A 19,257-nucleotide genomic window follows, 5' to 3' on the forward strand; every position below is an offset into this window, starting at 1 on the left:
CAGTATCTTTCATGTTCTTTTATCCTTGTTTGTATGCTGCGTTTTGTGGTCCCGATGTAAACTTCTCCACAGCTGCAAGGTATACGATATACTCCTGCAGAGGTGAGGGGGTCTCTTTTGTCTTTTGCTGATCGTAGCATTTGTTGTATTTTCTTGGTGGGTTTAAAAGACACAATCTCATTGATTAACCAGATTTTTCCAGAAGATATAACAGCCTTATTTCACCATTGTTTGACAACAAGTTATTTCCTATGGGATCAAGAATTTTATGAACAGATTGATGGAGTAGCTATGGGAAGTCCACTCAGTCCAGTAATAGCAAACTTTTACATGGAATATTTTGAAAAGACAGCATTAGAATCAGCACCTTACAAACCTACAGTCTGGTTCAGGTTCGTAGATGATACATTTACCATTTGGAGCCATGGTGAAGAAAAATTAATGGACTTTCTAAACCATCTTAATAATATCCATCCAAACATTCAGTTTACCATGGAAAAGGAAATTGAGGGTAAACTCCCATTTCTTGATACCCTTGTCATCCGTAAATCAAACCTTCAGTTAGGTCACAAGGTCTACCGGAAACCAACTCACACAGATCGCTACTTACACAAAAACTCCAACCACCACCCCCGACAGAAAAGAGGAATAATCAAAACATTAATGGACCGTGCAAGACGGATCTGTGAACCACAGTTTCTCAAGGAAGAAACTAATCATCTAAATCACGCACTGCTAGCAAACGGCTACTCCAAGAATGAAATCAGAAGGGCCATTAAACCAAACAAAAATCAGAAAACTCAAGAAAAACAGTCTCCCATAGGAAAGGTATTCTTGCCATTTATTAAAGGAGTCACTGATAGGATGGAGAAACTTTTGAAAAAACATAACCTACAAACAGTGTTTAAACCCACCAAGAAAATACAACAAATGCTACGATCAGCAAAAGACAAAAGAGACCCCCTCACCTCTGCAGGAGTATATCGTATACCTTGCAGCTGTGGAGAAGTTTACATCGGGACCACAAAACGCAGCATACAAACAAGGATAAAAGAACATGAAAGATACTGCAGACTTGGCCAACCTGAGAAATCAGCAGTGGCTGAACATGGACTGACACAAACAGGACACAGGGTCTTATTCCAAGACACTGAAAGACTGGACAATTCTACCAACTATTTTGTCAGATTGCACAGAGGAGCCATTGAAATTCATAAACATCAGCACAACTTTAACAGAAAAGAGGAGAGTTTAAGAATGAATAAGGCTTGGCTTCCTGCCCTGAAAAACCTCCAGACAAAGACAACATTCAACAATAGCCATACAGATTAGTTTTGGATTACCCACATTAACAGATCACTTCAGGATACAATGGTTCCATATTAACATACCATACCCTCATTAGCACATTATCTTGATACTTACAGGACAATACTTTTGCAGGACAATACTCAGCTCAAACCCAACCCCTTTCTGACTATATATTACTCTTCCTACACCCTTGACACTGAGAGACACTGTCCTTCAGTGTTACTACTCTGAAGATGCCTGCCACAGTTGCTGGCGAAACGTCAGGAAAGAAAATTCCAAGACCACGGTTACACAGCCCGGATAACCTACAAGAACCAATGAACTCTGACCGTGAAAGCCTTCGACGATATTTGTTTTGTTCAGTGGAACCCAACATTCCCGGTAGAAATCCCTCATTGCTCCCCAACTCTCTTATAAACTTTACCCCCCCCCCTTGATAGCTATTGCCACCTTCTGGAACTTGCCCCCTTCACATGTTCGATGGCAGGAGGGCCACCAAACAGGGCTGTTTGGTAATGGGGGCACAGCAAGACTCACAGGTAGGAATTCAAGGCCGTCTCTTTTAAATTTAACCAATACAACGCTTTATTCTGTTATCAACATCTCTAGAAGGTATACAAGGCTACAGAAATGAGTGCAGTTTCTAAATAAAGAGAAAGATTTCTATCGTAACTAGGAAAACTGCAATAACCTGGCATTTGCTTTCTTTCCCTCCCCTCCCCCCTTATGAATGGAAGGACCTGGGCCAATCTAGGTTCCATAATCCTGACTGCTGGAGCCCACCAGAATCCAGCAGCCAATGGTCAGGTGCTACTCACACCAGAGGAATTAATTATTTGTGAATAATGAATCTGAAAACATATTGTTCCAGAGATTGTGGGAATTTTCCCAGACTGGCTGTCTCCGTTAACACTGGTTCATCGCCATAAAATTCCATTAAATTCCTAAAACGAAGAAGTTCCCCCTGTTCTCAGTTACATCTTGAGAGGATGTAGGGTTATGCTACACCATGCGTTTCCATAACAATTGCACTTCCTTTTCCCCTCCTGCACCTCGTGAAACAAGAAGCGTGACCTTTCAGTGATGTAACAAAGCCATTTTGAGGTAATCTCAGACCACTCTACTTTCCCCCAATTCCTCGTTCAAAATGAACTTCTAGTAAAACTGCTCTGACTTCCGATCACAGTTATACCTTCTCCTGGTTACACCTCCTTTGATAATGTAAACACAAGTATCTTGGCTACATAACAATCACAAACAGTACGTAATTTATCAGCAAAGCATAAGCATTACAACTGGACTTCTGAAAGCAGAATCTAATCTATGGAATGCCATGAACATGTCTAACATTAAGGGTTCTGGTTATTCCAGTGGCAGCATTCCCACCACAGCAATCACTTTGATATAGCAGTAGCTGCATTTCTTTGCAGCTGGCTTCATATCAGTTGAATTCAAACAGATGAGATAAAGGAAAGGAAGAAAACAGGAGAAATCACTTGTGCATTTGTTGGGCATTAAGAAAAAGGCAAATGAGTCAAGCAAGTCAGGCCCACTGTTTTATTTCCTTATTAAGACATTTGTATTCTGCCTTTCTTCGTGGTTCACGGCAGCATACAATAATAGTTAAAAACATCCCAGCTAAACCCAAAAATAAAATAACAAACCCCAAATCTCTCCCCGCCTCCCCCCCATTAAAAGCTGCCTGACACTCAAATCCCCTCAAAAGTCCTGGCAAACAGACAAGCCTTGCAGCACCTCCTGAAGATCACCAAGGAGGGCCCCATGTGATGCATCTGAAAAAGTACGTTTTGAATCACAAATGCTTATGCTCCAACAAATTTGTTACTCTCTAGAATACCACAAGACTGTTTTATACTGTAATGGAAACATACAAGGGGGGAAAGACCAAAACAATCAAAGGGATAGGCCATGGCTCATTGGTAGAGCATTGCTTGGCATGCAGAAGGTCCCAGGCTCAATCCCCGGCATCTCCAGTTAAAGGGACTAGGCAAGCAGGTGATGTGAAAGACCTCAGCCTGAGACCCTGGAGAGCCACTGCCATTCTGAGAAGAAAATACTGACTTTGATGGACCAAGGGTCTGATTCAGTAAAGGCAGCTTCATGTGTTCATGTGTTGGGAGGTGTTTTTTTTTTTTTACGATGAAAAGCTTCAGCAGCAAAAGGTCACCTTTTTGGCCCAAGTAATGAAAAAAGAGACATATAGATGTGCCTATGTAGTGTGCTTTGGGGGGGGGGGTTAAACAGCTGATCTATAACAAGTGACCCCTCTAAGAGAACCAGCCAGCCTGTCTTTCTACTACCCAGCCATAACATGAGCCTTTCATTTGGTCTTTTCTCCTTACAGCCATGCAAAATACAGCCCAAAAATGAGGGCTGGGGGGCCATGCCACACATACCTCTCAGCACTTGGGGGTAGAGTATCTTCCCTAGCAAGTCAGCAGTATTGTGTCATGGGTGAAGGCAGCAGCAGAAACAGGTCAGAAGGTCTTGTGTATGGCAGGCCATAGAAAGTCCCCTCCTGTGCTGAGGCTGGGTTCAACTTCTCTCCCGCACATAAAGGCATCAACAATGGATATATATATTTGGACTTTGAATCATTATACTCTTTTGTTTATGACTCTGAAATCTAGAATCATATTAATATTCCAAATATATATCAAAGCTCAGGGGCACCCAATGAAGTTGGCTAGAGATCCAGACTGGACAAGATAAAGTCTTTCACCAAATGAATAATTATGACATTGGTTGGCAGATGGTGTGGCGATGGTCTTGGTTTAGAAAGCTTTAACACAGGATTAAACACCCCTCTCTCCCTCTATAAAGAAGCTGTGACTATGGCTCATTGCTTGTAAACCAAGAAAACAGATAAACCGCCACCTGGGGGGGGGGGGGAATTAGGCATATTGCTGGAGGATGGGACTACCAACGGCTATTAACTCAGAACATCTACATATTCAAAGACATTGCACCTTTGAATACCAGTTCCTAGGGTACAAACAGAGAAATGTTCGTGCCTTGCTTGTGGGTTTGACTAGATGGGCTTTGGTTTGATGAGGTTATGATCTCCCACCCCAAAGCCCATTCCCTTATTCAGATTAAGACTCAGCTTAAGCAGTAGGAAAGTTATTCAGCTACTGTCAACATACCTTACCATGGCAGTAGTGGTAGGAATATGTCAGGAATAAAACCCAAGCTCCTCTACCTGTGCTTCATGCTCAAGGCTACTTTGGCCAACCAGAGACCTAAAATATCAACAGTGGTAAATTTACATAAAATTTAAAACAACATATCAGTAGCATCACTATTTCCCCTACCAAAAACAATGAAAAAATGTCAATTTCTGTTGTAAACAGAAAAAGTATTCAAAGCCTATATGAACAGCAAAAATCTGCCTACTTTTTACTTGCTATTTAGAATTGCACAGAACTGCCCTCTCCCAACACAGTGCAATACAGGAAGACAGTCAGAAGAGGGTGCTGAAAGATCTGAACATACTTTAGAAAGCAGAGAGGACTTATTAGAACTCCCACCATTTTTACAAAACAAGTTAGCAACCCATACTCTGAAGACTAAAAAAGGGTTTAGTTTTATGCTTTCTTTCATTGTTTCCCCTCTCCACCCCCAGTTGTAATTAGTTCTGCAGGAGAAAAAAGGCAGGTACAGCACCTCCACCTGTCTATTCCACTGTGTACCTCACTGCAACTTCACAGGAGTAAATTATAACAAGGAAACTAGGAATGGTTAACACACACCCCGACCAATTAATCATCATATCAAACACAGGGTTCCTTTTTTTTTGCCATCAAGTCACAGTTGACTTATGGTGACTCTGTAGGGTTTTCAAGACAAGTCATTAGGAGGTGGTTTGCCATTGTCTGCCTCTGCCTCAGGACCCTGGGATTCCTTGGAGGTCTCCCATCCAAATACTAGCCATGGTCAGTGCTGAGGGTGTGTGACTGTCCCAAAGTCACCCAGCAAGCTTCCATGGTGATTCTGGGATTGAACCTGGGTTTCCCAGGTCCTAGTATGACCTTAACCACTACACCACATTGGTATTTTAAATTAAAGTGAAAGCCCATGTCATATTTAATATGAACTCAAGTCACATTGCAACCAAAGTGCCAGAATACAATGTGATCTATGGACACAAGCTACAAATTATGCACGTTAAATACTTAGGAACACAGCTTTCTTATCACAAGAAACCATTTCTGGTAACTAACTTCTGGACTGGCTTGGACTCACAACCTGCTCATACAAGGATAAGTGATCTCCCTGCCTTCCCTCCTCTGCAGTACCTTATGATCCCAGGAAAACTGATTCCCATTGTCACAGCACCAGCATGCAGTAATAAATAGCCAGATCAGATCAGTGCCAGATCAGTGAAGAGGGGAAAGGGGACAATATTGCTCTTCTCTTGCCTCTTCCATCAGTTCAATTCTTCTGACAGAAGGGCAGCAACAGTGTTTCCTCTCCCTGCTGCAGCCCGATACACGTGGCTATTACTCCACGTGAATCCCACAACCGAGAGTCAGCAGAGGCTGCTGGAGGAAGGAGAAAGCAGGGAAGATTATCACTGGTCATGCCTTCTGCTGACAGGCCACTGGATTCCACCCACCAGTTATAAGCAGTGACTTGCAAGCTGGATCCTATGATTTTGATTTGCTAATCAACTCTTGCTCCAATGGAAGAAGCATGTTCCATTGGTGCAAAGCTCCTTCCACCAAGAGACAGATCCATCATTTAGCAGAATGGAATTCTAGGATCTACAGATCTGCAGAGTCAAACAGCGAGACTTTAAGTGCTCTGACTCATGAGGCATGGTGTTAATCGACTAAGAGGCTACATGGCCCATCTCTAGAATGGTTGGGCATTTCACCAAAATCTAATCAGTTTAAATATTAGCCAAATAATGCTCAAGTATTTTTCACACAGCCTTACATTTATTGGAACAAGATATCCTTTCATCATTAGTAATGGGAAACTTATGTAAATTACAGAGTTGACTTTATTTCACAGAAAACACAGTTGCACTTACCTGCAACTGTTGTTCATCGAGTGTCCTCTGTGCAGGCACGCATGGGACTGTGCAGGCCAGCCGCAGAGATCTGACTAGTAAGCTTCTGAAGCTTCAGAGCGCTTCCCCCCGCCCCAGCTGTGAGTAGGTCGGTTTCCCACTCAAACGGTCATGAGAGACAAGGGAATGCTCATCCTTCAGTTCTCCCTTCACTGCCGTGGAGGAACCAGTATTACAGCAAACAGTAGCCCACAGGGGGGAAAGGAGGAAGGGATGCGTGCCTGAACAGAAGACACTCGATGAACACGTTACAGGTAAGTGCAACTTTGTTTTCATCATTATGTCTTCAGTGCAGTCCTGCATGGGAGAGTAGCAAGCTCACTTACCATGGTCTTATCAATGAAATAATGACTGAAAAAATCCTCTCCCAAAAGCTGCTTCTCCCCTGGAATCCACATCAACCGAATAAAGCTGGAAGAACGTGGATAGAGTGGACCAGGTTGTCGCGTTACAGACATCCAGCAGACCTAACCTGGCAAGGAAAGCAGCTGAAGAGGCTTGAGCCCTGGTGGATTGAGCTTTAATCTGGATTGGACAGTCCCCTTTAGCATTGTCATAAACTAAACCAATAGCAGAGACCAGCCATCTAGAAATAACCTGCGACAAAGCAGCTTGTCCCTTCTAGGTCACTTAAAACAGACAAATAGATTGGCATCATGCCTAAATGAGCCTGTATGATTAAAACAAAAAGAGGTGCTCATATGATATAGAGTGCTTGCTCACCTGATGACTGAGGACTTGGGAAGAAATAAGCAAGGTAATGTCTCTGTTCTAATTGTTCTGGGACACTACTTTGACCCTAAATTTTAAGCTAGGCCGCATGACTATCTTTTTGGGATGGACTCAAGTGAAAAGGGGAGACAAACCGTAGTGCTGATTACTCCCCTACCCTTCTGGGGCGAAGTGATAGCAACCAGAAGCACAACCCTATAAGTCACAGAAGACAAAGCATTTATGCATTATATGCGATAAAAGATAACCCTCAGGCAGGGAAGTTAGCCAAGCCCCTCAAAAATCTCTTTGAATGAGGTATTGAAAACCCAGTGTCAGAGTCTCCGAAGTCATGGAATGCTAAAATGGCAGCCCATTAAAGGAGCTAGATGCTAGACCAGTGTCATGTAACATTAAAAAGAAACGAAGCACATCCTGTAATGGGCAAGTATTAGGCCACAGGCCTTCAGCCCTTGCCCACTCGACGAATTGTGCCCACTTGGCAGCCTAAGACGCTATTAAAAATCTCTATAACTCTTCATAGATTCTGAGCTATGGTTGGATTAACCCAGCTTGTAAATGTAAGGATGAAACACAGTGATGGAGTAGGGATCCTATCAGAACAAGATCCTCTTCCAGTGGAAGGAGTCCTGAACTTCCAAGATAGTTTACACAGAGTGGGAAACCAAAACCTCTTTAGTCACAGGGAGCTATGAGTATCACTGCTGACTCATGCCATCTCAGTCTTGCTATGGTATTGTAAAACAATGGCAACAGGGTAAAAATATAATAGAGGAAATGTGACCAATTGAGAGCTGGAAGGCATTCCCCAGTGATCCCTTGTCTGCACCTGCCCTGGAAAAGAAAAGGGCATACTTAACATTGATCCTTCTGGTGAACAGGTCCATATGGGGAAAAACCCATTCTCTGAAGATAGGAAGCAGGTACCGTGTACTGAAGGACCACTTGTGGGTTCAGGAAACTGTTTGCCCAGGAAAAACGCAGTACTGTCATGTTCCCTTGCCACCTGAATGGCCGACAGAGAAATGGTGCATTGCATGACCCAATGCCATAATCGGGAAAAACTCGGCAGATGGGGTAAGGGAACCCATGCCCCCCACTTAATATTGCAAACTTTTGCTGCTGAACCATCCGTTGCTAAGACAGATGTCTTTCCATGACAATGGCTGAGAGATGTGAGAGCGTATGTGATTACTCTGAGCTTTAACAGTTTTATATACATCCTCGACTCAGCCCCAGACCCTTGTCTCCACCCTTAAGGGATCTGCAGGAAAAAAAACTACCTATCACCATAAAAGGTGGTGAGATCATGAGAAGAGGTATCCAGACAGACACCCTTAAGAAAAAAGGGCTTGAGAACCCTAAAGGTAAAGGTCCCCTGTGCAAGCACCAAGTCATTCCTGACCCATGGGGTGACGTCACATCCCGCCATTTACTAGGCAGACGTTGTTTACGGGGTGGTTTGCCAGTGCCTTCCCCAGTCATCTTCTCTTTACCCCCAGCAAGCTGGGTACTCATTTTACTGACCTTGGAAGGATGGAAGGCTGAGTCAACCTTGAGCCAGCTACCTGAAACAAACTTCCTGAAAATTTATGGGATTGGGGATCTCTGTTGATCCTGAAGGTTATAGGGAGGCAAGTTAGCAAACAAGAAGCGATCCTGATCAGGCTGAAGACACAATTAAGTAGTTGCTGCCTCAGCTCTTCCCAACATTGAAGGATGCTTGTCAGTCAATATCAAAAATCAGTGGGAAGGTGTCTGCCCTGGCATGCCCCATTTTGTCCATGATGTATGCATCCCTGAACAGCAGCTCCATGAGGAGTGGCAGGGATGACTTAGGAAACTTTCAGGAGGAGGAAGGAGCGAGGTGCAGACATGCTGCGCTCTCTTTGCTTCAAAGGAGGTAAAAGAACCTGAGACATCCCCTTCTAAGCGTGGAGCAGATCATCTTCTGAAGGAAGGGGGAAGCCTTCTTGGATGATGGGGAAGGTCAGGACTCTTCCTCACAGTTATTTCCCTTGACAGAGTCAAGGATGCTCAATGTAGAAGGAAGCAGGAGCTTTGATGTCAAGAGGCACCTGGACTTCCTCCCTGACTCTGCAACAGGCTCTGTCTTGGCGGAGATATCGATGGTCAACTTGGACATTTGACTTCGAGTAGGAAATCTCGGTGCTGAGGAGAAGTCGGCGCTTGAAGTCGAGGAGAGTCATTCCGCTGTCGAGCCCAAGAAGCAGCATGCTGACACATCAGAAGCAATTCTCGGCACCAAAGTGACATCAGTTTAGGCTAAGAGGTCTTCTTAATCCTCTGTTTAGCTTTTGTAACAAAAGGCTCCGAAGTAGCCCATTTAAACACCAACATCGAATCAGAAGGTGGATTGAGCTGACATGGTTTTAGGCTGAGAGGTCTTTTGCCTTTTTAATAGGGGGCTCTGAAGTAGCCAGTTTGGTCACTAATGTCAGGAGCTGGCACAGCCAAGGTGACCAAAATTGCACGGACCCTTTTATACGATTTTGCTATAGGAACATCAAGTGGTATGAACGATTTTTACTACAACACAGTGTTAAGCCTGGAAGCCTGGTTATGTCCAGCCTTGGGAGGGAAAAAGGCGGCAAGATGAACACTTCTCAGAGACATGAATCTCCCACAAACTTAACAGTCATAGTGATCATCAGTTTGAGACATCTTTGTCCCACACTTGGTGCACTTTACTGAAAAACATTATGCAGATGAAGAAAAGAAAATCTGAAGAGAATTTAAGAATTTTGCAAAGCAAGTTCTCTCTCCACGGCAGAGAAGAACGAACTGAGGAAGAAGTGCTCCCTCGCCTCCATCACCTGACAGTTTGGGCGGGAAACCGTCCTGCTTGCAGCTTGGAACAGGGAGGGGGCAGCGCTCCCTTCAGAAGCTTACTAGTCAGATCTCCACAGCCGGCCTGCGCAGTCACACACAGGACTGCACCAAAGACACGATGATGAAACTTAAGTAATTTAAAAATCATAATGAATTACAGCTTTCAGCAAATTATCTACCAGTGTTAACAATCCACTTTCTCTTTGACTTTGCCAGAGACACTCTTTATCAGTCTATAGTTACAAGCATTTAAAAGATAAAATTAAAACAGCAACAAAGCAAGTTAACAGTAACTTAATTTTTTTTTAAGGTATGAATTCTATAAGCATTATCAGCACCATCCAATCCTTCACAGGAACTTTACAAAGACCTATCATATGAAGGGGATACCTGGTTCCCACACACGGAAACACTGGTGGAGGCACCTTCTATCTGGAGTTGCCAACGGTAAGCAGACAGCCTACCGGAGAGGCTTTGCTATGCTGCTAGTGTTGCTTCGTTGCCAGGAAGCAAGCAGGTCTCATTCCTATTCTTCTTAATAAATGACACAACAATGACAACTGTAAAATGGTCAGCTGCTACCTACACAGTAATTTCACAAACAGTTAATTGGTGGTCATGTGTCTTTGCAACTTAGTTGCTACATTGTCTTGAGTCCAAAGAGAAGGTGGAATAGCAATATTTTTAAATAAATGAATTTGAAAATATTTCATTGCCATCAACAGACAACAGGCTGGATCCGAAGTAACCCTTGTGGAACACGTTCACATGGAGAGCACTGTAATTTTCACACATGTGTCAATTCAGCTGCAGTCTGCCACCCTGTATCCCGTTTGTTCCCAATGCTTCCCCAAAACAACTTTCTGGGCAGTTCAGGGGGCTGCAGAAGATGGGAGGAGGCACTGAAGGAATTGACTTACTGCCCCTCTTCAGACAATGGAAATGTCCATCATCAGGATACAAATATATTTAACTTTTGGTTCTTCTCATGCACTCCCCATGCCCCAGTATATGTCAGTTGACGATTGTTTCGAAGTAGACAAAGCTAGCATACTTTCCAAGAAGTGGGAAGAAGCTGGATGGATATCAGAATGGACAAAAAGGCCTTTTAAAGTCTAACAGTCTAAAACCTTCAAAAGCAGAGGATACTTATGACCCAAAAGGCATGTGTACCTAAATGTAAATGCTTCAACAATTCTTCCCAATAAACTGACGATTAGCTGTGATGTTTCTGCAAGTCCTTTGCTGAGGAAAATCTCTCCAATAGGTGGCTTCAAGGAACTTTAGGTGTCCAGGTCAGCTGACAGAATCAGTATGGCTGTGATGATAAAGCAGTCACTGTCCTCAACCACTGACATGGTGGAACATCTCCATTTTGAAGGCTGTTCAGAACTGAGAGGGGTCCATGAAGGCCTGGGTCTCCTTCAACAGAGTTCCACCAGGCAAGGGCCACAGCTGAAAATGCCATGGCCCTGATCAAGGACAGCCAGATGGTCTTTGGCCCAGGGATCACCAGGAGATTACCTGAAGAGAAGCGCAAGGCCCTCGGGGTGTAGCAGAAGAGGCGGTCCTGCAAATATGATAGTCCCAGACCGTTTAGGGCTTTGAAGGTAAGAACCAATATCTGGAGCAGCCTCAGGGGCAGCCCTGTGTAGAGCGAGTGCAGAAGTCCAGTCTAGAGGTAACTGTTTCATACATCACTGTGGCTAGATCAGAACAGGTCAAGTTGCCGAGCTTGGCACAAATGAAAAAAGAATGAATTAGCAACATTAGCGACCTAGGCCTCCAATGAAAGGAAGGTATCAAGGATCACTCCCAGACTCCTGACTGAGGCAGACTGTCAGCTGCACCCCGTCAAGGATTCACCCAACCTCATCCATCTCGGCTCAGCCACAGGATCTCCATCTTCAATGCATTTAGCTTCAGATAGCTGCTTTAACCATCCCACTACAGCCTCCGGGCAATTGGCCAAAACATTTGGGACAGTGCCTGGTCAGCTGTCCATCAACAAATAGAGCTGGGTGTCATACGTGTACTGACGCACCCCAGCCCAAAACTCCACACCAACTGGGCAAAGGGGCACATACAGATGTTGAAAACCATTGGGGAGACTATTGCTCCTTGAGGAACCCCACATACTAGGGGGCACTGGGTAGAGGTGCTCTCTCATAGCACTACCCTGTCCCTGACCTTGGGGAAATGAGATCAGTCACTGTAGGGCTGTCCAACAAAGTCCAATGTCCATGAGGTGGTGGGTCATAAGATCATAGTCAACCATGTCAAACACTGCTGATAGATTGAGCAAAACCAGCAGAGCTGACCCAACCCGATCCAGCTGCTGTTGGAGATCATCCGCAATGGTGACCAGCACTGTCTCCATCCCATAGCCAGACCAGAAATCAGACTAGAATACAACAAGTACCGATGTGTCGTCAAGGAATGCCTGGAGCTGCTCAGCCACAGCTCTTTCAATCTAGATATAGAATGGGCACGCCAAGCACACCCACCCTCATGGCTGGCTCTGCTCCCAAGCCTTCTTTCATTGCTACTGACATAAAATTATTGGACTTTCTCGTCTAGACAAGCAGAGCTCCCCCCCTTTAACTGACTCTCCCCATGTTTCTACCCACACCTGTCTCTAAGGTTCATCCTTCTATGCTCTCTGCTAGTCAGCCTTACAGCAAGCTCTTCTTCTCCCACAGCATTTCCAACTGATTAGAGCTCCTTCCCTTCCTAGAAACCCTTTCCTGCTCATCTCTTTACATCTTCTGGCCATTTTGGGGGTAATCCCTACATCTATCTCTCCTCTCTGCATTGGTTCCTCTGGGCTAGCCAAGTGGGAGATTACAATTTTGGTGAAAAGTAACTTTAATTTAGTAGTACAAAATTAAAGTCCAACAAAATTTCCCAGCTTTCGTGAGTTAAAGCTCACTTTGTCTGATACAAATAAGAAACTCCATCAGCCCTTATATCCTGGTGAAAAGGAATGTTACAAAGAAGAGCCCAGTTGGAATCAGGTGCAGAGGTATAATGTAAAATGCAATCAGCTTGATAAGAGCAAGGAGATATGCACAGAGATGGAAAATGCAGAAAATTAGCATCTGTAATCAGTAGTTTAAACACAATTGAACACTAGGATATGCAAAAGTCAATGGTTTTATTGGATTGCCACAAGTAAATTTCAACTATATTGTTGCCAATGAACTGCTGACTTGTACTACTATCATTCCGCTTCCCTTTCAGAATTTTTTTTTTGCTTAAGCAAATAAAATTACTTTCTGGTTAAATTACTTCCTAGTTAAATATCTGCCTTCCTGTTTTCTTCCCTGAAACAATATATGCCACAGAATCAAAAAGATCCCTGGAATTCATGTCCAGTTCTACATGTGTAGAGTGCACTCACATGCATATCCTCATCTGGAGATTGATTTGGGTAAAGATCAAAGGCAGGTAACAATACCCACAAGCAATGATATGGGGTAAAATATTTCCCAGCAATAACATTTTTTATATATCTGGTTATCTACAGTTGTTGGGGCTATTGTACTGCAAATCTGTGATGTTAGATAGTCTTAATGAAGGCTATGTGGTGCTTGTACATGGTCCAGGTTTGTGCATGGAATATTTGCCTCCTTATGCCAAAATTTACATCTTTACAAGTGTTAAATCAGAAAACTAAGACATTTATACTTTAAAACCCCATATATACGCAACACAATGTTACCTGTTAAGGTATAAGTGATGCATCTTTTGTTAAGTATGACAGAAAGTAGGTATTGCACATATTTTATTTCCCCCTAAAATTTCTGTTTTTCCATGGCTTCAAAAGTTCCAGAAACTCTACATCTCTGCCTAAAACAGAGTTAAGTACAAAAAAAGAGGGCCACACAAATGCAGACTCAAAACAGAGAAGAAGAAAAATGGGGGGAAGATTTTTATTGTGTTTCACACAGAGATCCCCTAACAGATAGTTAAAATAAGCAAACCACAGCCTGTTCATGCTACCCCATGAGCTCTTTTAGTCAACAATTTTTAGCCATCTAGATAAGAATTAAATGCCATATTTTATTTTAAAACTTGATCAATTAATCCTGTTCTTATTTCTTCTAAATGTTTATGCCACCTCTGTAGGAACCTGCCTGAGGCGGCTTACAAAATAAAAATAAAACATTAAAAGATATTAACATCCGGTATTAAAAGCCCAGCTTAGCATAAAAGCATAGACCATAATTGTGGCTTAGAATAACAGTTTGCAGACTAAAATAGTGTTTTAAAAAACAACCCCCTAAATTGAAAGTCTACATCAGGGGAGTCAAACATGTGGCCCAGGCGTCAGATCCGGCCCCTCGAAAGCTCTTATCCAGCCTGCAAGGCAGCTGAGGCAGCCCCCCGCCCCCATCTAGGCTGCAAGTCCGCTGCGGGCTCGCCAGCCACCTCTCCACTCTCAATCTGGGCTGGGGGGGCATGGCCTGGCTCAACCAGGTAGCATTTATATCCTATCTGGCCCTCTTAAATAAGTACGACACCCCTGGCCTACATTATCAGAAACATTTTAGCTTGGAGCCTAAAAGAAAGCAACACAGGTGCCACGAAACCCTCAAGAGAAAGGGAATTTCACAAGTGAGGTACCACTACTGAAAGAACCCTGACTCTACTTGCCACCCACCTCACCTCTAAAGGCAGGGATACAGAGAGCAAGGCTCGTGAGGCAGATTTTAACTGGTGGGCAGGACAATATGGGAGGAGGTGGTTCTTCAGATTAGCAAATCCAGTAACTACATCCTCACATCTTACTCTCTACTCACCAGACTACTGAATAACCTTAGAGAATTCATCAGCAGGTACATCCAGAAATGGAGATGAGAGTAATGATGCCAGAGAAGAACACCAAGATAGGTATAGGAAGGGAACCAGGGTAAAGCTAGTTTCCACTAATTTAAAAGGAGAAAGTAAAGGTATTACTGTATCACAATTTATGTCACAATAAGTATATTATGCAAGTTTACAAGCTGAATCCTGGAGCGGGGAGGGCCCTCTTTGCCAGCTTCATTTGGCTGGTGGTAGCTCAGATTCAGCCCCATATCCTTATTCTCTACATCAGAGAAGACCCAGTTTCTCAAGCCTCAGGGACTACTTAATTCTCCTCACAATTCATTTGCTTCTACAATTATCGTTTTGCCATCCAAATCAATCTTGTCACATTTATAAATCCTCTGGATCCATAATAAGTAGCCCCATCTAACAATTAAAGCTTCACAGTTATAAAACATGCACAGAACCACAATACATACAAAATCCAAGAGCAAAAGTAATGTTAACATTTTATTTTCCTTAGTTAAATCAAACATTATATCTTGATTAAATGTTCACAGGGCTACCAGCTAAAATAACATTGCTTCAGGAAAAGATCAATCTACTCTGAAACTGCTAATTTCCAAGTGCATAGAAGTTAAAGGCTAAGGTCTAATACTTAAATTTATCAATACCTGTAATATTTTATCAAGATGTTTATATAACATAACAAAATGAATGTCACAAAAGTCACACTTTATGAAAAATATGGACTAAACATGCACAGTTGCAGATTACCAATCCCCATCCATTTGGCCACACAGTATTCTACAGTACATAAAATACTGTATTTGGTTCTCATTGATGTAGCTTAACCATGCAATACACAAGGGGGGACTGCATAGGAGCCACAGTGACGCCTGGCGTGAGGGGAGTTACGACAGCCTCGGAGAGTGATAGCACTTGGACGATGGCACAGCTTCCCCGTTGTCGTTCTCCAGCATAAGTCCCACGCTGGCGTCCTGGGAGGTGTTCCCGGAGCATTACTAAAGGTGGAGTTGCCTTTAGCCAGCTTCCTAACCCCTTTTGGCTCCAAAAAAGTGCCATTTTGCAGGATTCATTGCGACTCGGGCAGCCCATTCCTGAAGGGGGGGGGGAGATGGATGATGGCCGGGGACGACGCAGCTGCGCTGCCTCCTGAGAGGCTTCCCAGCCAGAAAATAAAAGTTTCAAAGGCATTTTTTTAAACTCCTCCATGGAGTTTCAAGGGGCTACATCAGCTATTTTGCTGGTGTAGCAACAGTGCAGCAGAGAGCAGCATTCCCGGGATGAAAGGGGCTTGGAAGCTCCGCCCTGGGAATGCCCCCCTGGATGCTGGCGGGGGAGTTTTGCTGGGACTAAGCTGCTGGGGAGGCAGCACCGGTGGTCAAGACTTGCACTGCTGCGTCGCTCTCCAGGGCCGGCGTAAGTGCCCCCATGCTGGCCTAGGTGCCAATTATCACAGCACACAGTGGCATGGGTTCCGGCAAGGGGTCAGACCAGCTTCTATGTGGCTCCACCCACCTTCAGGATTGTATGGTTAATCCTAAATAGATCCGTCAAATGAAAAAAATTTCAAGACTGACAGACACGTAAAACCTATCAATACTCTCCAGCCATAGACTCTTGTACTATAAAATGTGTTTAATGTAACACACACCATTACTTCAACTTCACATGTTGACAGTAGTAAACAGTTCGATTTCCTCACAATTCCACTAAAAAGGTAATAGTTTCACTTTTGTACCACCTGTAAGAAAACACGCAAGACAAACACTCAAACCCACAAAGAGAAAACTTCATAAATCAGAGCTGTTACATATTTCATCACCTCATGTATACAAAAAGAGCTGACATGTTACCTTGATGCAGAGCTTATCCTTCTCTATTTTCTTCCAGATATTACCCTTTAACTTCCATTTTTGACTGCAAAGATTAAATCTGTAAGAGAATAAGGCATCATGTTAGTATCAAAGACACCTGGAGAAATAAAACTCATTCCCAGCATTCCACTTTCTGCTTCTGAAATGGTGCTCTGACTTCCAAGCTTCTATTCAGTCACAAATGTGATTTAAAAAACAAAGCAGATCTGCAAATGCAAGTGCTAAACACAAAAACTGCCTTGCTAGGTTTAACCAAAGGCATATCTGTTTCCAACAACCAGCCACTCAATGTCTTTAGAAAGCTCACAAGCAGGGCATGGCATTCCCTATCCCAATTTTTATCTTGGTAAGCATTGTTCAAAAGATTAAGCCTCTATATATTGTAATTAGCTGTGAGAAGTAACAGGTGAAGATAAAGCTAATCTCCATGAACTCTGTCTAGTAGGCTTCTTGTTTCCTGAAGCCGTGTGTGTGTGTGTGTGTGTGTGTAGTGCCGTCAAGTTGCAGCCAACTTACGGCGACCCCTTTTGGGGTTTTCATGGCAAGAGACGAACAGAGGTGGTTTGCCAGTGCCTTCCTCTGCACAGCAACCCTGGTATTCCTTGGTGGTCTCCCATCCAAATACTAACCAGGGCTGACCCTGCTTAGCTTCTGAGATCTGATGAGATCAGAATAGCGTCCATGGTCTCAGGTAAATCACTGTGTTTACCATCTTGATCATTCACACTAATTCAGAAGTTAATGGTCAACACCTACAACTGCAATTAAGCCCTCCATTCTAAATACTGTAGCTACTAAGGATAGCATGCTTTCTTTAATCATCTCTTCCACTGAAACAGACCAGGAATGGAAGAAATAAGAATGCTAACAAGAGGAAATATTAGCATTTCCTTTCTTACATGTCCCTAACACAGAGGACCACAGGGAGGGGGAAGATAGGGAAAGTCAGAAATGTGTGTGCTCTGGAAACTATTCCTTCCTTTAGAATATCCTAGTCGGAAACCAGGTTTAATTTTCCAGCTACAATATTTCACTCACTATTGTGCCTCTATTTATTTGTGTTTATGCCTCAAGTGTGTTTTGTCACTGAAGTATGTTAACAGCCACTTCTCAGCCCATTTCTGATCCCATCTCCGTGGTCAGGACATGGACCAGGCTACATTCGTATTGACCTATGGGAGAGCACATTCCAAGTACCCTGCTCTTGTTTACTGCATAGGTTGAAGGCCGGTTGCATATCCTGTGGTGGGTCCTAGCCTACAAACTGTAAATAAAAGGGCACTTGGTCACTCATTTTTGTCAATAGTCCCAAGTACTGATCTTTGCCAGTAGTCACAGTATCTCAAAAAAGCAGATACTGGCAGTTTCAGGAGATTTATAGATGAAGTGCCATGAGTGGGATTACAGCAAGATGGGGGAGGGGGGGACTGGCCTGCTTCATGACTCCAGCCCTGGATTTTTCAATGCTGCAAGAATCCGCATTGGGCACAGAGGAGAAAAGGGGTAATTTCACACAACTGTCCCTCTCTGCTGCCCCTTCTTGCTATTTTGCCCACAAGGCTCCCATGACTCCTAGTTTTGGATGGCTACTGGGGAAGAATGGTCAGGTGAAAAGATCCATACCCATGAATGCTTTACAACAGTTATACACAGTGGCTCTTTGACATGCCCCCTTGGCTCTTCTGAGTACCATTCTCCAATGTGGCACCTGTCCCCACATTTCAGGAAAGTGGGCAAGGCCACTGCCTGGTAGGCTTGTGATTGGCAGGTAGTTCCCACCTGGAAACAGTGCCACTACAGGATGAGTAAACTGTGAGCCTCTCTAAGGAGCCACCCCAGGGATGGAATTAAAGCCCTTCACCACAGCCTGCACACACTCATCCCAGTACCCAAACAGCTGTCAGGGGGAAAGCAAGCTGTCCACAGAGAAGAGAGAGTAAAACTACCACCATTGCAACCATCCAGAAAAAGAGCATGCTGGCAACAGTGGTGGTGGTTTTATTCCCCTTTCTAGTAGATAATTAAGAAATCAGGCTTTCACTTGTAGGAAATGGTTAAATTGCATTTTCAGTTAAATTATAATTTCTCTGATCCACAGCTGCAACAAGCTGTTCTCCAGTCCAGCTATGTGTCTAAGTCAAAAATAGCCAAGGACATATAGATAAGATGCTGCAGATAGGAATTGCTGAAACATATAATGAGCTAAGACAGGAGATACTTTGATAATGGTAAGCAACAAGCCAAGATGAAGAGTTGAAACAAAGGACACAAGGGTGAAAGAGTAGTACCCGGGAGTTGGGAAGAGAAGCAAGCAGCCTCTGTTTGCTGACTAAGTATATCTAAAACTACAGGCAGGAGCAAAAATTAGAACAGAAGGTATAGATTGATTTTAAGCACTAACAATACATTATTCAATAGACAAGTGCCACAAATAGAGTGTTAGGAATGCTTTTCGAAGGATTAGTCAGGAGAGGGAAGTCAACATACCCCTGACACTATCAGAGGTAAGAAAGCCTCAGGCCGTCAGTGCTACCTGTTACACAATTCTTT

The 19,257-nt window shown here is 43.6% G+C and overlaps 1 protein-coding gene across 2 annotated transcripts in view; it reads right to left on the reverse strand.

Moving 5' to 3' along the window:
• The window catches only part of BRD4 (bromodomain containing 4), an 85,913-nt gene extending 69,162 nt beyond the window's left edge, over window positions 1-16,751 (reverse strand). For both annotated transcript variants that reach the window (XM_056857756.1, XM_056857748.1), the window contains exon 1: window positions 16,687-16,751. The gene's annotated coding sequence lies outside the window, so the exon portion shown is untranslated. The remainder of the gene's footprint in view (window positions 1-16,686) is intronic.
• Window positions 16,752-19,257: the final 2,506 nt, after the last annotated feature.

The sequence above is a fragment of the Euleptes europaea genome, chromosome 1 (genome assembly GCF_029931775.1).
Source record: "Euleptes europaea isolate rEulEur1 chromosome 1, rEulEur1.hap1, whole genome shotgun sequence".
Taxonomy (NCBI): Eukaryota; Metazoa; Chordata; class Lepidosauria; order Squamata; family Sphaerodactylidae; genus Euleptes; species Euleptes europaea.